Consider the following 18,772-nt stretch of genomic DNA (forward strand, 5'->3'; position numbering starts at 1 on the left):
CAACTGAATAATACGCAAATCGTATGTCGTAAAAAATCACCACAAACTCAGTGATGACAGTGCATAGCCTCTTTGATGTAACTTTATGCAGGTATAATGCAATGAAAGTAAGAGGAAGGAACCAGCTCATAAAATGTGCAACAAAAACACAGTTCTATTTTTGAGCATGTGGGTGGCAGAACTATATGTATTAATGGGGCATTGTACATGTACATTTCACAGTGCATTGAAGAAGGGGTAGAAGTGAGTGAGCAGGATACAGTTTTAAAATAAATATAGGCCTAGGGATAATTATCTCCAAACACTATGAAAACAACAGCAATTTCAATTTAGAGTTTTTCAAATACCAACATGATAATCTAGACATTTTATTCAATGTAATTGAACTCATAGTCAAGTGTTTTTTGAGGTGTTGGTATTCGGACATTCTCATTCTGAGGCTCTTAAAAACATTTTCAAACACCATGTTTGGTGAATGTGTGTTTAAAACTCCCGGACTAGCTGTATTTCTATGCCGTCTAGCTTTTGCAAGTAGATTCCAGAACAATATTTTAGAATGCAAGTATAAGATGGCAAACATACCAGAAGAATGAATTTGAATAAGTGGACCATAGCAATTGTTGCTGCATTCAGTATCTAATCATTCAGAAATTAGGCCTATATTTCTGAAATTCCATTATCCAATATTGTATATGGTTTTATAATGATACACTCTGTATGTAGCCTCTATAACACGTTGACAGGATGTAAGATGAGTCAGAAGAGAAAGGTGGAGTAATTCATGATTACCTTAGTGCTGTGTGACCCAATTCGGAACACATTTTTTCACACTGCTCCCTATGCACTATGAATAGAAAAGTGTAGAGGGATAGTATTGGACTTGGCACTCTTTGCAGGGTCATCTCCACAATTATTGCCTTCACCTTTCTGAACTTGTTTTTGGTTGACTTTTAGGACTTTGTGCACTTTGCCACTGCTAATCAGTGCTAAAATGTTTGTGCTCTCTTATTTAAATATGGTACAAAATGGCTTACACCCAAAAGGCAAATTTAATATACCTGTATGTCCCTAGTAAAGTGGTACCTCATGTACCCAGGGCTTGTAAATTAATTGCTACTAGTGGGCCTGCAGCACTTATTGTGCTACCCACTTAAGTAGACATGTCAACCATAGCTCTAGCATACCAGTGGAGCCTATGGGTGTAGTTTTAAACTACAATTTTGAACTGGCAAGATAAACCTTTGACCAGACCCAAACCTTCCTTTTTAATACATATTAGTCACCACATGCTGGGTGCATTGTATATAAAAAGCAGCTGGGCATGTGTTTTAAATGTCCTGGTAGTGAAAGACTTCTAAATCATTTTTCACTACTGTGAGGCCTACTTCTCCCAAAGGATAACATTGGAGATGACTTTATTACCTTCAATAAGTTCTAACTTTTGGTTAGGAGAGGTAAACCTTTCATGTTTGCGGTCTGATAAATTGTAATTTAAATCCCTCTTTTATGGTAAAGTCGGTTTTTTAATTACAATTTTGAAAATGCCATTTTAGATAGGACTAAGGTTTCTTTTTTCCCGTGGGTAGCAGCTCCTTGAATTTGTTACACAATATGGATGCTAAAGGTTTCCTACTAGCTGCTCCGTTTGTGAACTAAGACTGGTGTTATAATGTTTAGATAAATGTATCAAGCTTCATGTATTGTTTGTTACATTATTTTTTTTCATGTGGACATAAGCATGTTAACAACCTTTCCTGCTACAGACCGGCTCAAAAGGATCATTCACATGTACTTATGGAACAAATAAGCCAAATAGTCATAGTGGGCTATGAACAGGGAATTGTCAGGACAAAAGAATATGAATTTCTGGTTAAGAAACATCCTAGGACTCCAGTCATTTACTTCCTCCATAAGATCCATAAGCAATTACCGGAACCCCTGGGAGACCGATAGTATCAGGGTGTGACTCCATACTGGAACCAATCTCTAAGTACATGGACACATTCCTCAAAAAGTTTTTACCTGAGGTCCCTTCTTATCTAAGGGATACCATGGGCTTTATTAGTAAAGTTGAAGACACACTTTATGACCAATCACAGCAATGGCTTGTCTCCTTTGACGTGGTTTCATTGTATACCCAGATCCCGCAAGATAAAGTACTGGAAGCAATGGAATTCTTTTTAGAAGCCCAAACACGACCACACAGAGTCCCCATGGGTTTCATCCTACAAGCTGAAGTGGCACCTAAAAAGAATTCTTCAGATTTGAGGAGACATTATATTGGGAAATCAAAGGAACAGCCATGGGTTGTCCCTTTGCTCCAGAGATGCCCGTACTCTTCATGGCTAGGTACGAGGACAAATTTGCCCAATGGTATCAATATATTAATCATGTTTGGTGTCTCTGGAGTGGGACTGAGTCAGAATTAAGCAATTTCCATGAGTGGCACAACCATCAACATCCGGACATCCAATTCACCTTAACGTAGAGTCGTACAACACTTACTTTTCTAGATGTAGAAGTCTTTCCCCATCAGAAAAAACTTGCTACTATGCTTCACAAAAAGGTGACATCCTGAAAGATTGCAGTTTCCACCATAGGATCCTCAAAGATAACCTTCCTGATTGGCAACTTCTCAGGATCCGAAGGAACTGCTCCCGTAATGATAACTTCCAAATACATGAAGAGGCATTCTGCAAACAGGTGAAGGAATAGGGGTACCCTAAAAAACTGCTGAAACATGCATTCAAATGGGCATGGTGCACTCCAATAGAGTCTTTACTTATCAATAAAGTCAAACCCAAGATGGAGAAGCTGTTGTGTGTCTCTACATATGGACCACACATGAATGCATTCTGTCAAATATACAAGAAAATTGGCACCTTATACACAATTCTGAACTTGGGATTGATGTCCCTCCCTTCACTATGATGAAGAATATGAGCATTGGTCAAAGAATTGTAAGAGCAGATTTACCCCCTTCCAGTAAAAAAAAAAAGATCTCAGAACAATGTTCATTATGAAGCCGTTGACGGGCCACCATAAATGTGGTACCTGCATGAATTGTAGTAACAGGTTAAATGGGTATTGACTTTATACACAATGACATTAAGTGGACAAGGAAAAAAATGTCCAACTGTAAGATAAAAAAAATCATTTATGCAATTGTTTGTCCCTGCCCAAAAATGTACATTGGTAAAACAAGAGGTTTGTCAACGCGTAGCGCAGCACCGTTTAAGGATAAAAAAATAAAGTTGTATAAGCACCTATGGTGAACCACTTTATTGACTCCAATGCCAAATCTCCACAATCTTGAGTTTAAATGGACTGTGCTATCAGTCATTAAACCGTCACCAAGAGGGGGTGATGCAGGGGCTTCATTGTTAAGAAAAGAAGCCTACTTGATAGTTCGCTTCAATAGCATCACCAAAGGACTGAATAAAATGTCAGAAATGGGTAAATGCGAAAACAGTTCCAGTCCAGGTTTTGCATTTCCAGTTTGCACAATTAATCAAATATTTTTGGAAACAGGTATATATTTTGTAATACCAAGCTACACACAAACCTTTAAAAAGAGATATATGCTCTATCTTTCCCTTAGAATATGATTTTCTCATTGCACAGCTCATTTTCAATAGTTTCACAAACGCTCTTTACCATAATGCAATGGGACCAGGTCACTCTTTAACTTCATGTGACCAGGAAGCATTCTCGAGAGAAAAACTGGGAATGAGAGACCATTAGATGACCTTCACAGCCGATTACAAATAAGACTATGCAAACTTTCACTACACAAGTGCGCTAAATTCTTTTTTGTAGAATAAGACACACACTGACATGTCCTTTTCTGTTTACACAGAGAGACGCGATGCACTTCTTTTCTGTACAAACTTTAAAGGAAGCAACTCTTTTTACTGATTTGTGAACTTGGCAGTGGTGCGGCGCTGTTCAAGCTATATGTTGAATCGACTGAGAGCTAAAAGGAGTCATTAAAGAAAACATTGCTGGCATGGCGAAAGAAAGTGTTGCATTTAGCCCACAAAGCTACAATGTATCTATTTAGATACTCTATTGATGTAGCACTCATTTCTGTTTATAGATCGTTAAACCAAAGTGCAACTAGGTTTCAATGTAACCGACAGCAAGCATTCTTATTCCCTTTGTAAAAGCACCGCCCGTATGGCCCAAGTAAGCGCCTTTTCTTAACTTCTAGTTACAGAATATTTACATTTAACAAACCATGTTCACGACTGATGGTGGATCCGTTCTCATTTTAGGACATGCCATCCACATTTTAACCTGCCTCTTCTTGCCTCATAACTTGAGTAATTGTGAAGTTTAGAGTCCCTCCTTGTATATAATTCATACCTCCTTCTTGTTTCTTAGATAAACCATTTTGAAGAGAATCCCACAAACTACCTTGGGAATTGAAATGCATCAGCATTACACAAAGCAGGGACTTTCACTTTTAATTAAGTTTCCCCCAGTAGAAATGTTATTTAAATTGTCTCACTACTGGGCCTAATGTTTCTCTTTTACCCGTGGGTAGCAGCTCCTTGAATTTGTTACACAATGTGGATGCTAAAGGTTGTCCTAGTAGCTGCTCCATTTGTGAACTAAGAATGGTGTTGTTATGTTTAGATAAATGTATCACGCTTCATGTATTGTTTGTTACATCACATTGTTTCATCACAAAGTTTGTATGTCTTTGTTTTATTTGTTGTCTTAATATGGATAATTTGTTCTTGATTGGAATGTATCCGCACTTACCTGACCCATGATTAAGTGTGGAGTACAGTGCACAGAACGAAGTAGCAAATACATTCTTATAGTGCATATCAATTGAATTGATGGTCTTTAGTCTGTTAAATTGGTTTAGCAGCATTTGAATGTGACGGCTAGGATAACCCCCCCTCTTCTCTTACTTTTAGACAGTTGGCAAGATAACTAGAACCTGTGTTCTAGGCACAGTATGCACTACAGTGTCCCAAGTAGGGCTTTTAACTTTTTCACAGGTATACGCAATTAGGCTAAACAAAGTACTCAACGTAAATAGTAATAAACATACAGTATAGCACTAAGTTAACTGGATGAGTCAGGTTTTTTTAATCGTCAATTTTGTTCAAAAGGTGAAGTTCTTGTACATGAATATTCCATGTAAAATAATAATCACTATGTTCTCTAATATCTAGCAATTCAATCCAACCCAATGCATTTCGTGACAAAAAAGAGACCCTTCATCAGGGGTATCCCAGGAAATTTAATTCCCAGGGTTTGTGGCAATATTAGTCATGTAGCTTGGTGTCCATCAGTGCAAACTGCTGGATTTACAACCCGATTCAGAAAAGGGGGTGGTGATGGACAGAGTATCTGAATTAAGCAGAACACTCGTACCCAGTCAACAGATCAGGGCTTGATCCATCACCCATTTTTAGCTCACTGCACCATCCCAGCTCAGAACTTGGCTACATGCAAATTAGTGTGTCCCTGGCCCAGTGCATCATGGGAACAGGGCAGACCAAACTACCAAGCTAATTCTGTTACTGGGAAGGAAACAAGCTTCCGGGGACCTGTTTCTGGCATTACAGCCGTCTTCGGCCCGGCTTGCTTGAATCCTGATGGTGCAATGAGCAAGGGACTCATGTCTGAGCATTCCCTTCCACGCTTATGGTGGACAAAACGATTCAGAAAAGGGGGTGGTGATGGACAGAGTATCAGAATTAAGCAGAACTCTCGTACCCAGTCAACAGATCAGGGCTTGATCCATCACCGTTTTTTAGCTCACTGCACCATCCCAGCTCAGAACCCGGCTACATGCAAATTAGTCTGTCCCTGGCCCAGTGCATCATGGGACAGGGCAGACCAAAGTACCAAGCCAATTCTTTTACTGGGAAGGAAACAAGCTTCCGGGGACCGGTTTCTGGCATTACAGCCGTCTTCGGCCCGGCTTGCTTGAATCCTGATGGTGCAATGAGCAAGGGACTCATGTCTGAGCATACCCTTCCACGCTGATGGTGGACAAAACGATTCAGAAAAGGGGGCGGTGATGGACAGAGTATCTGAATTAAGCAGAACACTCGTACTCAGTCAACAGATCAGGGCTTGATCCATCACCGTTTTTTAGCTCACTGCACCATCCCAGCTCTGAACCCGGCTACATGCAAATTAGTCTGTCCCTGGCCCATTGCATCATGGGAACAGGGCAGACCAAACTACCAAGCCAATTCTGTTACTGGGAAGGAAACAAGCTTCCGGGGACCGGTTTCTGGCATTACAGCCATCTTCGGCCCGGCTTGCTTGAATCCTGATGGTGTAATGAGCAAGGGACTCATGTCTGAGCATACCCTTCCACGCTTATGGTGGACAAAACGATTCAGAAAAGGGGGTGGTGATGGACAGAGTATCTGAATTAAGCAGAACACTTGTACCCAGTCAACAGATCAGGGCTTGATCCATCACCGTTTTTTAGCTCACTGCACCATCCCAGCTCAGAACCCGGTTACATGCAAATTAGTCTGTCCCTGGCCCAGTGCATCATGGGACAGGGCGGACCAAACTACCAAGCCAATTCTTTTACTGGGAAGGAAACAAGCTTCCGGGGGCCGGTTTCTGGCATTACAGCCGTCTTCGGCCCGGCTTGCTTGAATCCTGATGGTGCAATGAGCAAGGGACTCATGTCTGAGCATACCCTTCCACGCTGATGGTGGACAAAACGATTCAGAAAAGGGGGCGGTGATGGACAGAGTATCTGAATTAAGCAGAACACTCGTACTCAGTCAACAGATCAGGGCTTAATCCATCACCGTTTTTTAGCTCACTGCACCATCCCAGCTCAGAACCCGGTTACATGCAAATTAGTCTGTCCCTGGCCCAGTGCATCATGGGATCAGGGCAGACCAAACTACCAAGCCAATTCTTTTACTGGGAAGGAAACAAGCATCCGGGGTCCGGTTTCTGGCATTACAGCCGTCTTATGGCCCGGCTTGCTTGAATCCTGATGGTGCAATGAGCAAGGGACTCATGTTTGAGCATACCCTTCCACGCTTATGGTGGACAAAACGATTCAGAAAAGGGGGTGGTGATGGACAGAGTATCTGAATTAAGCAGAACACTCGTACCCAGTCAACAGATCAGGGCTTGATCCATCACCGTTTTTTAGCTCACTGCACCATCCCAGCTCTGAACCCGGCTACATGCAAATTAGTCTGTCCCTGGCCCATTGCATCATGGGAACAGGGCAGACCAAACTACCAAGCCAATTCTGTTACTGGGAAGGAAACAAGCTTCCGGGGATCGGTTTCTGGCATTACAGCCATCTTCGGCCCGGCTTGCTTGAATCCTGATGGTGCAATGAGCAAGGGACTCATGTCTGAGCATACCCTTCCACGCTTTTGGTGGACAAAACGATTCAGAAAAGGGGGTGGTGATGGACAGAGTATCTGAATTAAGCAGAACACTCGTACCCAGTCAACAGATCAGGGCTTGATCCATCACCGTTTTTTAGCTCACTGCACCATCCCAGCTCAGAACCCGGTTACATGCAAATTAGTCTGTCCCTGGCCCAGTGCATCATGGGAAGAGGGCAGACCAAACTACCAAGCCAATCCTTTTACTGGGAAGGAAACAAGCTTCCGGGGACCGGTTTATGGCATTACAGCCGTCTTCGGCCCGGCTTGCTTGAATCCTGATGGTGCAATGAGCAAGGGACTCATGTCTGAGGATACCCTTCCACGCTTATGGTGGACAAAACGATTCAGAAAAGGGGGTGGTGATGGACAGAGTATCTGAATTAAGCAGAACACTCGGAACCCACTCAACAGATCAGGGCTTGATCCATCACTGTTTTTTAGCTCACTGCACCATCCCAGCTCAGAACTCTGCTACATGCAAATTAGTCTGTCCCTGGCCCAGTGCATCATGGGAACAGGGCAGACCAAACTACCAAGCCAATTCTTTTACTGGGAAGGAAACAAGCTTCCGGGGACCGGTTTCTGGCATTACAGCCGTCTTCGGCCCGGCTTGCTTGAATCCTGATGGTGCAATGAGCAAGGGACTCATGTCTGAGCATACCCTTCCACGCTTATGGTGGACAAAATGATTCAGAAAAGGGGGTGGTGATGGACAGAGTATATGAATTAAGCAGAACACTCCTACCCAGTCCAAAGATCAGGGCTTGATCCATCACTGTTTTTAGCTCACTGCACCATCCCAGCTCAGAACCTGGCTACATGCAAATTAGTCTGTCCCTGGCCCAGTGTTTCATGGGAACAGGGCAGACCAAACTACCAAGCCAATTCTTATACTGGGAAGGAAACAAGCTTCCGGGGACCGGTTTCTGGCATTTCAGCTGTCTTCGGCCCGGCTTGCTTGAATCCTGATGGTGCAGTGAGAAAGGGACTCACATCTGAGTATACCCTTCCACGCAATATGATAATTTCCATAGGAAGCACTTACACCACTGATCAGCAGTGGCAGAGTTTCCAAAGCATCTAAACCAGCAAAAACGAAATCCAGCACAGCATCAAAAATACAGGAGGCAGAGGCAAAAAGATAGGGGAACAAATATGCCAAGGTTGTCAGGTCTAACAGATCCCATCTTTCAGGGTGTGTGATCAGGAATCACATAAGTGATAATAGGTCAGCAGATTTGTGCTTAATCAATCTTGCCCAAAAGCAGCTCTTACAATTAATGAGTAGGTGGCAAACAACTCTAGAATTAGCACAAGGCCCCAATCTCTAAATGAGGCTGTTTGTTCGTGAGGGACAAAGAACTCCCATGCCCAAGTTCGGAATTCATAGCTAATGTTGAGGTACTATATATCAAGGAAAACATCAAAATATTATTCTACTAAAATTCATATTAAAATTGCTACTACTAGTACTACCACATGTTCTGCTACTACAATAAATTTTACTACTACTGATAATGCTAATATAACCATGGTTAGTTTCAACACTACTATTAATACTCTTGTTACTGCTATTACTTCTCCTAGTTTACTTCGCCTACTCATGCTGCTATTACTGTTGTTGCTTGCTTCAGCTACCACTTCCAATACTGATGTTACTACTACTAGTAATAATAACGATGGTGATAGCTGCAAACAAAGATAATAATAATGTAATTACTTACCAAAACATGTAACTGCTGCACCTTTCACCCAAAACTAAACTGAATATGTTGAAAACATCCTCACAGTTTGATTTAACACGTGGCAGCTCATTAAAGAAGACATTTATTTCCTTTTAATAGAGTGAAAGATTTAAAAGTGAAGGAGTTTTCGTGTGGATATAAAAGGTGATAGAGCACCATGTTATTTTGAAAATTGGAGGGGTGCATTATAATCCCCAGTAGTCAGCACCCGCATATTTAGAGGAAAATATTAATGTGTGGCTCCTAGGATCCAGTAATAGGCCGAGATCAGTGCAATATGTAGTACCATGCTCATATTATGTGAAGACTAATGTAGTGCTTTACCCGAGAATATGCCTTAAGTAATGTAGAAATTATTGCTTCCCGTGTAGAATGCTGCATTAGGAGTGAAAGTGCCATATTAGAAGTTCCACGTGTAAGTTGCCTATCAAAGAAATGCTTGATGCTCTAACATGAGAAAGGATAATGTTTTAGAAATGTAATGAAATGAAATGCTTTGGGTTGATAAATGTAATGCTTATGTTGTAGTATTAGAAACACAATTAAATGTGTAGAGGCCTCAGATATGAAAACGCCAGCAGAGGCCTAACTGTATTTTCTTAGCTTAGCTAACATGTAGACTTGAAATGTGTATTTTTCCTTGGGAAAAGGCTCATTTTTGCAGTTGAAGTCGAACTGTAACTTAGAGTGTGTGCAAGGTTGTTCTCATACTTTCTGTTGCAGGTGCAAGGACACAAAGCTTGTTAGGTAGAATAATCCATTGTTTAGGAGTTAGGTTGGTAGGAGTGAGAACAAAGGGAGTATTCTGGAATGCAAAACGTCAACATTTGGCGGAGAAGGTGCCTGGGAACCAAGGACACAGCTACGTTTTTTTGGATGAAGATGGTGTCTTGATAGCAGAAACGCAGAGGCCGTACCTGCCTGAAGGGGTGTGTTTAGGGGCGTGTTTACTGTTTTGGGGATTTTGTATTAGAGACAGTACCCCAAGGGAGGAGAGCAGTCTTTAGGGCGGATGGGCAGGAGAGGAGAATCTGAGAGCAGACTTTAGAGTAGATCTCGAGACAGAGAGCAGAATGTAGACTTGGAGCAAGACAGGCAGGAGAGGGGTTAGGAAGGAGCATCTTAGACCGAGCTCGATAGTTTAATGCTACTTACCTACAGAAAATGAGTGTACTTTTTAGGAAGTCATCACTGCTGACACCTTTTTCTCTTGCCTGGGAGGGAATGTTAAGTAGGGAGATCACCTTAGAGTTAGTGTAGGGAAAAAAACAAATCTTTTTCTTTCCCTTTGAAGCAAATGCAGTCAAGACTTCAAGTGGGAACAATTATCGTTTGCCTAATGCTTCTTGAACTTACTTTGATTTTTATCTTGAATCGGTTGAGACTCTTGCGTAGGATTATGTTTGTATTAGTGCCAGTTTATTTCTTGAACCTCTTGCTGAGGTGCTTTTGTGTTCAGTTATTTTTGGCTTTGTAATACATTTTCGAATTTAACTTCGTAGTCAGTAGTCCTTTTAAAATTGTTTTATTGACTATTTACAAGTTAGTCAAAAGGTATAATTTGGAAATCTTCCCTTTACACTTCTTAGCAGACAATAAAGATCCAGTCGACCGTGGATTCAAAGGATTGGTAAGGAAAAAATCCAGATTGGAATCCGGCTCCCCCAGTTGGTAGCAAATGAGGATGGTTGTCTCTAGAGTGAGGGGAGATCTATATTTGGATAAGAAATTCTCCAAATCCCACAGAATTAGGAGATGATTGCCCAGTGGATTATCGACGGAAGACGGCGTTTCATGGAGACCGACAGAGAGTGATGGTGCGACGAAAGCAGCAGTTCATGGCAGAGTGAGTATGGGGTTATATGTTGTTAGATTGTGGTGTTTGTGTTGTGATGTCTTGCGGAGTTGGAGTGCCTTTTGTATGAAAGGAGATCAGGCTGTGAGCGTGCGCAGCCCGGGAAAGTCTTAGGCTCAAGGAGTAGCTTAAGCAGTTGGGTGTAGTAGACACCCAGAGTAATTGTCAACCATTGTTAAGGGAATCGTGAGGTGCCATTGATTGCACGCTGTACCGAAATAGGGGGAACGAATGTGTGAGTGCGTGAGTAACTGACGCTGGTCGTGGGTTGCTGAGTGTTTGTAACCTATCAGTTGAGGTGATTGTCTGGTCGTTTCGTGGACAGACAATTGCCAGTTGAGGTAGACAATTACAGGACTGTGGACATACAGTCAAACTGTGGACGTACAGTCAGCAAAGTAATTGCTTGGCTGTACAAGTAGTTATTTCAGTGTATGAGACAGTTGCAGGGATAAAACCTGTGATTGAGTCCATGATTATCATGAAACAGTCGGAGAGAGAGAGGGTAAGAGGCACTCTTAGTCCCACGGGTTATGTATGCAAAACAAAAGAAGAGTGTCATATGCAAAGGTGTCTATGTAGAAACACAGAGGCAAAGACTGTGAAAAAGGACTACGGAAAGATACCCTCTTGTTGACACATTGGAAACCTTCAAGGGTTTTATGGGAAGCCCTCACTCACCAACCTGGTTGGTGACATGCTTCATCATCGGGCCCACCAGGAGAAGCCGAGTGCCTCCCTGGTGTATTAGACATTTTTAACATCACTTTTCACATCACTGTCACGAAATCCAGCTCCACAGTAATCTGGCATTGTAGCACACCAGGGAGGCACTCGGCTTCTCCTGGTGGGCCCGATGATGAAGCATGTCACCAACCAGGTTGGTGAGTGAGGGCTTCCCATAAAACCCTTGAAGGTTTCCAATGTGTCAACAAGAGGGTATCTTTCCATAGACATTTTTCACAGTCTTTGCCTCTGTGTTTCTACATAGACACCTTTGCATATGCCACTCTTCTTTTGTTTTGCATGAGTCCATGATTAAGCAGGGAATTCTGAAGGAAGTAATGGACAGTCCATGTAACTCGCTTATGATGGGGTTGCAGAAATCGAGCGGAAAATTCAGGATTGTGCAGGATGTGCGCCGGGTTAACAACATAGTTGTTCCCTGTTGTCCAGTGGTACCGAATCCATCTGTGATACTGTTTCAGATTCCATGTCAAGTGGAGTGGTTTACTGTGATTGACCTTTGTCAGGCTTTCTTCTCGATATAACTGCATGAGAAGAGACAATTTCTTTTTGCTTTCAAGCCGGAAAACCATGCAACATGGTGTCGTATCACTCAGGGGTATACAGAGAGTCCATCAATCTTTAATCAAATCTTGAAAAATAACCTTGAGAGTCTTGTACTGCTGTAGTGTGGCCTAAGGACTGCTTTGCATACATGTTATGTTAGCATGGCTTATTAGGAGTTTGAACGCCATTGTACCTCTTGCTGCTTTTGCACACAACACTGCATATGGCTGTTTTTGTAAGGTAGGCTTCGTGAAGGTCTACACATGAGAAAAGGTTTGTTTTTGACATCTCTAGACTTACATCGTGCCCCTAGTCTGCATGGTAACTGTTGTTCGACATGACCGAGTAATGCTTTTTAGACACAAAAATTTGGCAGCTGTGAGCCAACTGAGATTCTGGTGCCCTTATTATTGCACCGTTGCCATTATTACACACACTTGGAAGATTTTCCGTTTCCAGGGATGCAGAGAGCTTTAGCTGATCCTGATGTGATTTACTCTTGCTGAGCGGAAAGGTAATGGGGTCCCCCAAACAAGCCTAAGAGACCTTCTTTAGTTTATAATACATCGTTCTCATATAGGGAGGGTATTAAAACTAGCTGCTATAAGACCTGTTTTCAAAATCATTGTAATATGATTTCTACTTTTGTGTTTTATGGGATTGTAAAAATGCTGACCATATTATTTCTAACCATATGTCTGCTTATTTTGGCTAGGATACTGCATTATGTCGTTAAAATAAATATCTTAACCTTACTCGTGTCTCTTCTTTACTCCTGTTGAGGACTGGTATGAGAGTATAAAGAAAGAGTGTTCTCACTTCCCACCATTCCTTAGTTTGTCCTAAGTCGCATGTTCTAGGTTGTCTAATCATTGAACACTTTGCTATAGGAGGAAGAGTTAATGTGACACTGATGCTAGCTGGTTGGGGTTTTTCTAGGTACTGAGGTGAGTTTCTGGTACACCACAATTCACTGATGTCCTAGGTCTCTTTGCACAGTTCTGTGTATGAGCAGGATCCTTGCAACACTGCCACAGAACTCTGTTCTCATTCAGTAAATATACGACCTCCTTGTGGCGTCAGAACCGGAAGATGCATGCAGGATTGATACCATCGCCTTACTGAACCATTTGGCAGAGAATGGACATAAGGTGTTGCCAAATAAGCTACTGTACTGCTTTAATGAGGTGCAGTATTTGGGTCACCGGATAGAAAAAGGCAAGAGGAAGGTGTCACCAGACAGGATAGAGGCAATTATGTGTATGATGGTGCCTTCTACACAGAGAGAAGTCAAGATGTTCTTAGGGATGGTTGGCTACTGTCGTCAGTGGATTGCCAACTTCTCATTAAAGGCGAAGCCTTTGCAGAGACTGATGCACAAGGATGTGAGTGATCTGGTACCATGGGACAATAACTGTATGAAGGCATTCTTGGAGTTGCGAGAGGACCTTAGTCGTGCTCCGGCACTGGGTATGCCTGACTGCAACAAACCTTTTTCATTATTTTGTTGTGAACGAGAAGGTTGTGCATTGTCAGTTCTAGTCCAAGATGATGGAGGTGTCCGTAGACCAGTTGCCTACTTTTCAGCTACTTTAGATCCAGTAGCTTCAGAGTTGCCCGGATGTCTCAATTCCGTTGCTGCAATGGGTGTCAGCATTGAAAGATGTGAGAGTATTGTCATGGGTCACCAATTAATTGTTTATGTTCCACATTCTGTTGAATTATTGATGACCAGGAGCAAGACACAGCACCTGACCAATAATAGGCTCACACGCTACGAGCAGGTTATACTTGGGGCGGAGAATGTGACCCTTAGGAGGTGTTCTGTTTTGGATCCTGCCACATTGATGCTGTTGCCAAACACACTTGATGAAGATTGTGCGGACCATGATTGTCTTGATGTGACTGAGTTTGCACCAAACCGAGACCTGACATTGTTGATGAACCATTGCCTGACCCTGATGCAATTTCCTTTGTCAATGGTTCATGCTTAAGAGACAGTGTTGGTCAGTTGAGAGCAGCATTTGCTGTACGTACCATTACGGGAGTAGTTGAAGCTGCGTGCCTGGAAGGAGTATACTCTTCTCAAGTGGCTGAGATCATTGCTTTCACTCGTGCTTGCTTGGCAGCAGACCAAATTCGAATTAGCATTTACACAGACAGTCAGTACAGGTTTGGTGTGGTTCATGACTTTGGACTGTTATGGTCCCAGAGAGGTTACATGACATCATCTGGATCGCCCATCTGAAATGGGGAGTTTGTGAGGTTGCTCCAAGAGGCCTCGCAGTGTCCCAAGGCAAAATGCAGTTCTTAAGTGCACAGCTCATGGAGAGGGGACAGATTTTGTGTCACTTGGGAATCGCTATGCGGACGAAGTTTCACGTTTCTGTTCCAAACAGGGTTGCTCATTCACTGAAATTCATGTGGAAGAGAGCCAAGAAAGAACCGAGTTCAACATGATATTGGCCATGGCAGATACTTGGGATGAGCTCAAGTGCCTGCAGGAACAGGTTTTTGACCAAGAGAAGAATGTGTGGATCAATTTAATCTGTGTCAAAAGGGATGTGGACATTTGGGTCTCAAGTGGTGGGAGAGCGGTGTTGCTGGATGAGTTGTTGAGCCCGATGGCAAGGCAGATTCATGGTGCAGTGCATTTGGGAAGAGATGCCATGGTGCGAGTGTTCAGACGAACATGGTACAATCCGGGATTTCGTGCAGTGGCGGAAGCTGTGCGTCAGAGGTGTGTTACAGGTCAACAAATGAATGCCGGAAAGAAGACTGTGGTTAAGATGAGTCACATTGGGAGGTCCAGGGGACCTTTCAACAGGATGCAGTTGGACTTTATTGAGATGCCTAGGTGCAACAGGCTTAGGTACATCTTGGTAGTGGTGTGTGTGTTCTCAAGGTGGGTGGAGGCTTACCTGACACGTAGGTGCAATACACTTACAGTGACTAAGCTGTTGTTGAGGGAACTCATTCCTAGATTTGGGATTCTGACCTCTTTGGAATCAGACAGAGGAACACACTTCCATAGCGAAATCATGAAGATGCTTTCTACAGCACTGAATGTTGATCAGAGATTCCGTTGTAGTTATCGTCCAGAGGCTTCTAGAATAGTGGAACAGATTAATGGGACTTTGAAAGCTTGAATGGCAAAAGTGTGTTCACCCACGTCTCTGAAATGGCCTGATGCTTTACCTTTGGTGTTGGATCAGTATGCGCAGTACCCCAGACAGGAGAACAGGTCTTTCACTTCATGAAGTGCTGATGGGGAGGGCTATGAGATTACCAGCAGTTCCATCGACAGCTTTGATAAGCATCACTGATGATCTGATCCTTTATTATTGCAAGGGACTTGCTGATGTCATCCGTTCTGTGTCCCATCAGGTGCAGGCTGCTATGGTTCCGGGGGACTGCGTGCTGGTCCGGAAGCACGTGAGAAAGAGCTGTTTGGATGTTCGTTAGAGAGGTCCTTACCAAGTAATCTTGGTGACGAACACTACAGTGAAGTGTGGAAGATTGCCGAATTGGGTGCATGCTTCTTACACCCGTCAAGTTTCAGCACCATTTGAAGAAACAGCTCCTCTCCCAAATGAAAATCTGGCTGAAGTGGCAGGGCCACAGGAGGGGACAAGCCAAGCTGTGAAAGTGACTGACGAAGCTGGTTGCTCACTAGACCGAGCTGAGGAGGGTCACGACGACAGCGACACTCAAACTGCCTCGGAAAGGGGAAGTGACTGTGAAGGTGACCCAGAGGCAGACTCAGCTGAGAAAAGTTGTGATCAGGGTGAGCAAAGAGAAAACAGGAGAACCAGCGGGGCAGAAGAGCAGTGGCCGGAGAGACAGAGGCGACTGAACTTGAGATTGGTCTCCGAGAGGGATCTTGCTCCGGTGTCTGAGGAATCTGAGTCGGACGAGGGTGAAGAAGGGCAGAGGTCTGAGGAGATCAAGACGAACGAGTGTGCCTTGCCGAAAGTACGTGACTCCAGAGTGGACACACGTTGTGACGGTATACAACGTTTACCACGCATTTTTTACCAATCACTACACTTACAACGCAGGCATTACCACGCATACCATTACAACGCATTGCGCTGGGGGGCGCTCTAGGATAGGGAATAAGTTTAATTTTATATCCAACACCTTCCCTAGTGTCCACGGGGACTGGAGTTGGAATATAAAATTATACTTACCACTATCCAGCACCTCAAAGCGCTATGCGTTGTAACGGTATGCGTTGTAAATACCGCATTGTAATGGTATGCGTGGTAATAGTATGCATGGTAACGTCATACATCCGTTGTGACTGATGCCATGATTACTGAGATCTGGAAGAGTGAGAGCAGTGACAGTGATCAGTAATAGTCCTAATGTGAAACTGGACGTGGTGTTGTTGGTGCCAGGACTGGAAATTGAAGTAGTGCTAACTCTCACAGTCCCAAATCCTCCGATACTAAGCAAAATTTGAAACTTGATATTGAATAGACTGACATTTCCTACCTTTGGAACTGAAATACCATCTCATGAATCTATTCTTCTTCATCTTGAACGTTTGCAGCATGTTCTAGAAGCCGTTGGAGCAAATCTTATTTTAGATTAAAGAGACTTTGTTGTAAATGAGATGAATTAGATAACCTAGGTCTGAGTGGAAGAAGAAGAAATGTAGGGGTTTTCCACAGAGAATGGAGAAGGGTTAAGGTTGTCTCTTGCTTGCTGTAAATAAGAACCTGAAATAAAAAGGTTACTTCCAGCTTTCCGAGATGTGGTTCAAGATGGTTCAAGCAACTGGAGGAGGAGGAGTGGTTCTTGAGCGTTGCTGCTGAACAAGAATTGCAATCCGTCCTGAGACCATGGAGGCTGGAAAACCAAATCATAGGGCTAGGTGCATGGTAGGCACACTTATAGGAGGAGTGATACTCTTCATTGTTCTAGTAGTTGTAGTTTTGTATTTAGCACCACATGAGCAGGCAGTGGAGGTAGAGAGAACACCTACACCTACTACTCCTAGCAGGAAAGAGGTCAAAATAGGAGACAAAAGAGCTTTGCTACTAGAGGAGAGTCGTAAGTTACACGCAGATCAGTCTAAAGGTGACTTTAAGCTTAATACGTATGCAAAGTTGTTGTATGAATATATTGATGCAATGAATGCGAAAGATTGTTATGTGTGTATGCAATTCCTGCTTCAGTGGATGAGGGTATCAGATGTCATCATCTTCTATTGACATGTGGTATTTCATGTAGTTTGCTGCTTAGCATTTTCTACGGATGAAACCATTTTGAGTATTTCTTTTCGAATTATGATGCAGTTCTTCCTGAAGTACCAGCTTATAAGCATTTGAATACGCATGATTATTACAAGTCAGGGGATAGACTTAGAACGTATTTCATTCCGACTCAAGAGTTGGATACAGCTTATTGCTTTTGTATTAGGGACAGTACCCTGAGGAAGGAGAGCAGTCTTTAGGGCAAATGGGAAGGAGAGTAGAATCTGAGAGCAGACTTTAGAGAAGATCTCGAGACAGCGAGCAGAATGTAGACTTGGAGCAAGACAGGCAGGAGAGGGGTTAGGAAGGAGCATCTTAGAACAAGCTCAGTAGTTTAATGCTAATTACCTACAGAAAGTGAGTGTACTTCTTAGGAAGTTATCACTGCTGACACTTTTTTCTCTTGCCTGGGGGGGAATGTTAAGTAGGGATGTCATCTTAGAGTTAGTGTAGGGACAGACTAATCTTTTTCTTTCCCTTTGAAGCAAATGCAGTCAAGACTTCAAGTGGGAACAATTATCGTTTGCCTAATGCTTCTTGAACTTACTTTGATGTTTATCTTGAGTCAGTTGAGACTCTTGCATAGGATTATGTTTGTATTAGTGCCATTTTATTTCTTGAACCTCTTGCTGAGGTGCTTGTATGTTCAGTTATTTTTGGTTTTGTAATACATTTTCGAACTTCACTCCGTAGTCAGTGGTCCTTTTAAAATTATTTGATTGTCTATTAACAAGTTAGTCAAAAGGTATGATTTGAAAATCTTCCCTTTACACTTCCTAGCAGACAACAAAGATCCAGTCGACCATGGATTCTAAGGATTGGTAAGGTAAAAATCCAGATTGGAGTCCGGCTCCGCCAAAGGTATTCCTGCGTTCCTATTCAATCTCACTCAGTCCAGCACTCAATTTCTCTCTGCACGTGCATGGGAGCTGGTTTTAAAAATGGTTTTGAATTGCGGCACATTGTTGTGTTAGATGGTAAAAGAGTTGGCGCTATGGTCTCCTATTACGGTTGGACGATTAATTGCAATACATGCAGTTACTCTGATTACTGAACATACTTCAATCAAAGGGTGTGTAGTAAGCACCTGATCAATTTTGGCATGTAAGCCCTGCCAAAACCTATCGCCGGAAAAATGCCCAATGAATGAGCAGGCTTGCAGGCTTTTGTGGTAGTAATTATCACAATATGCAAGTTATGTCCCCT

The 18,772-nt window shown here is 42.8% G+C and overlaps 1 protein-coding gene across 1 annotated transcript in view; it reads right to left on the minus strand.

Annotated features, from left to right (window-relative positions):
• The window catches only part of TFEC (transcription factor EC), a 327,154-nt gene that overhangs the window by 2,378 nt on the left and 306,004 nt on the right, over positions 1–18,772 (minus strand). The gene's annotated exons all lie outside the window — the stretch shown is intronic.

The sequence above is a fragment of the Lissotriton vulgaris genome, chromosome 1_1 (assembly GCF_964263255.1).
Source record: "Lissotriton vulgaris chromosome 1_1, aLisVul1.2, whole genome shotgun sequence".
Classification (NCBI taxonomy): domain Eukaryota; kingdom Metazoa; phylum Chordata; class Amphibia; order Caudata; family Salamandridae; genus Lissotriton; species Lissotriton vulgaris.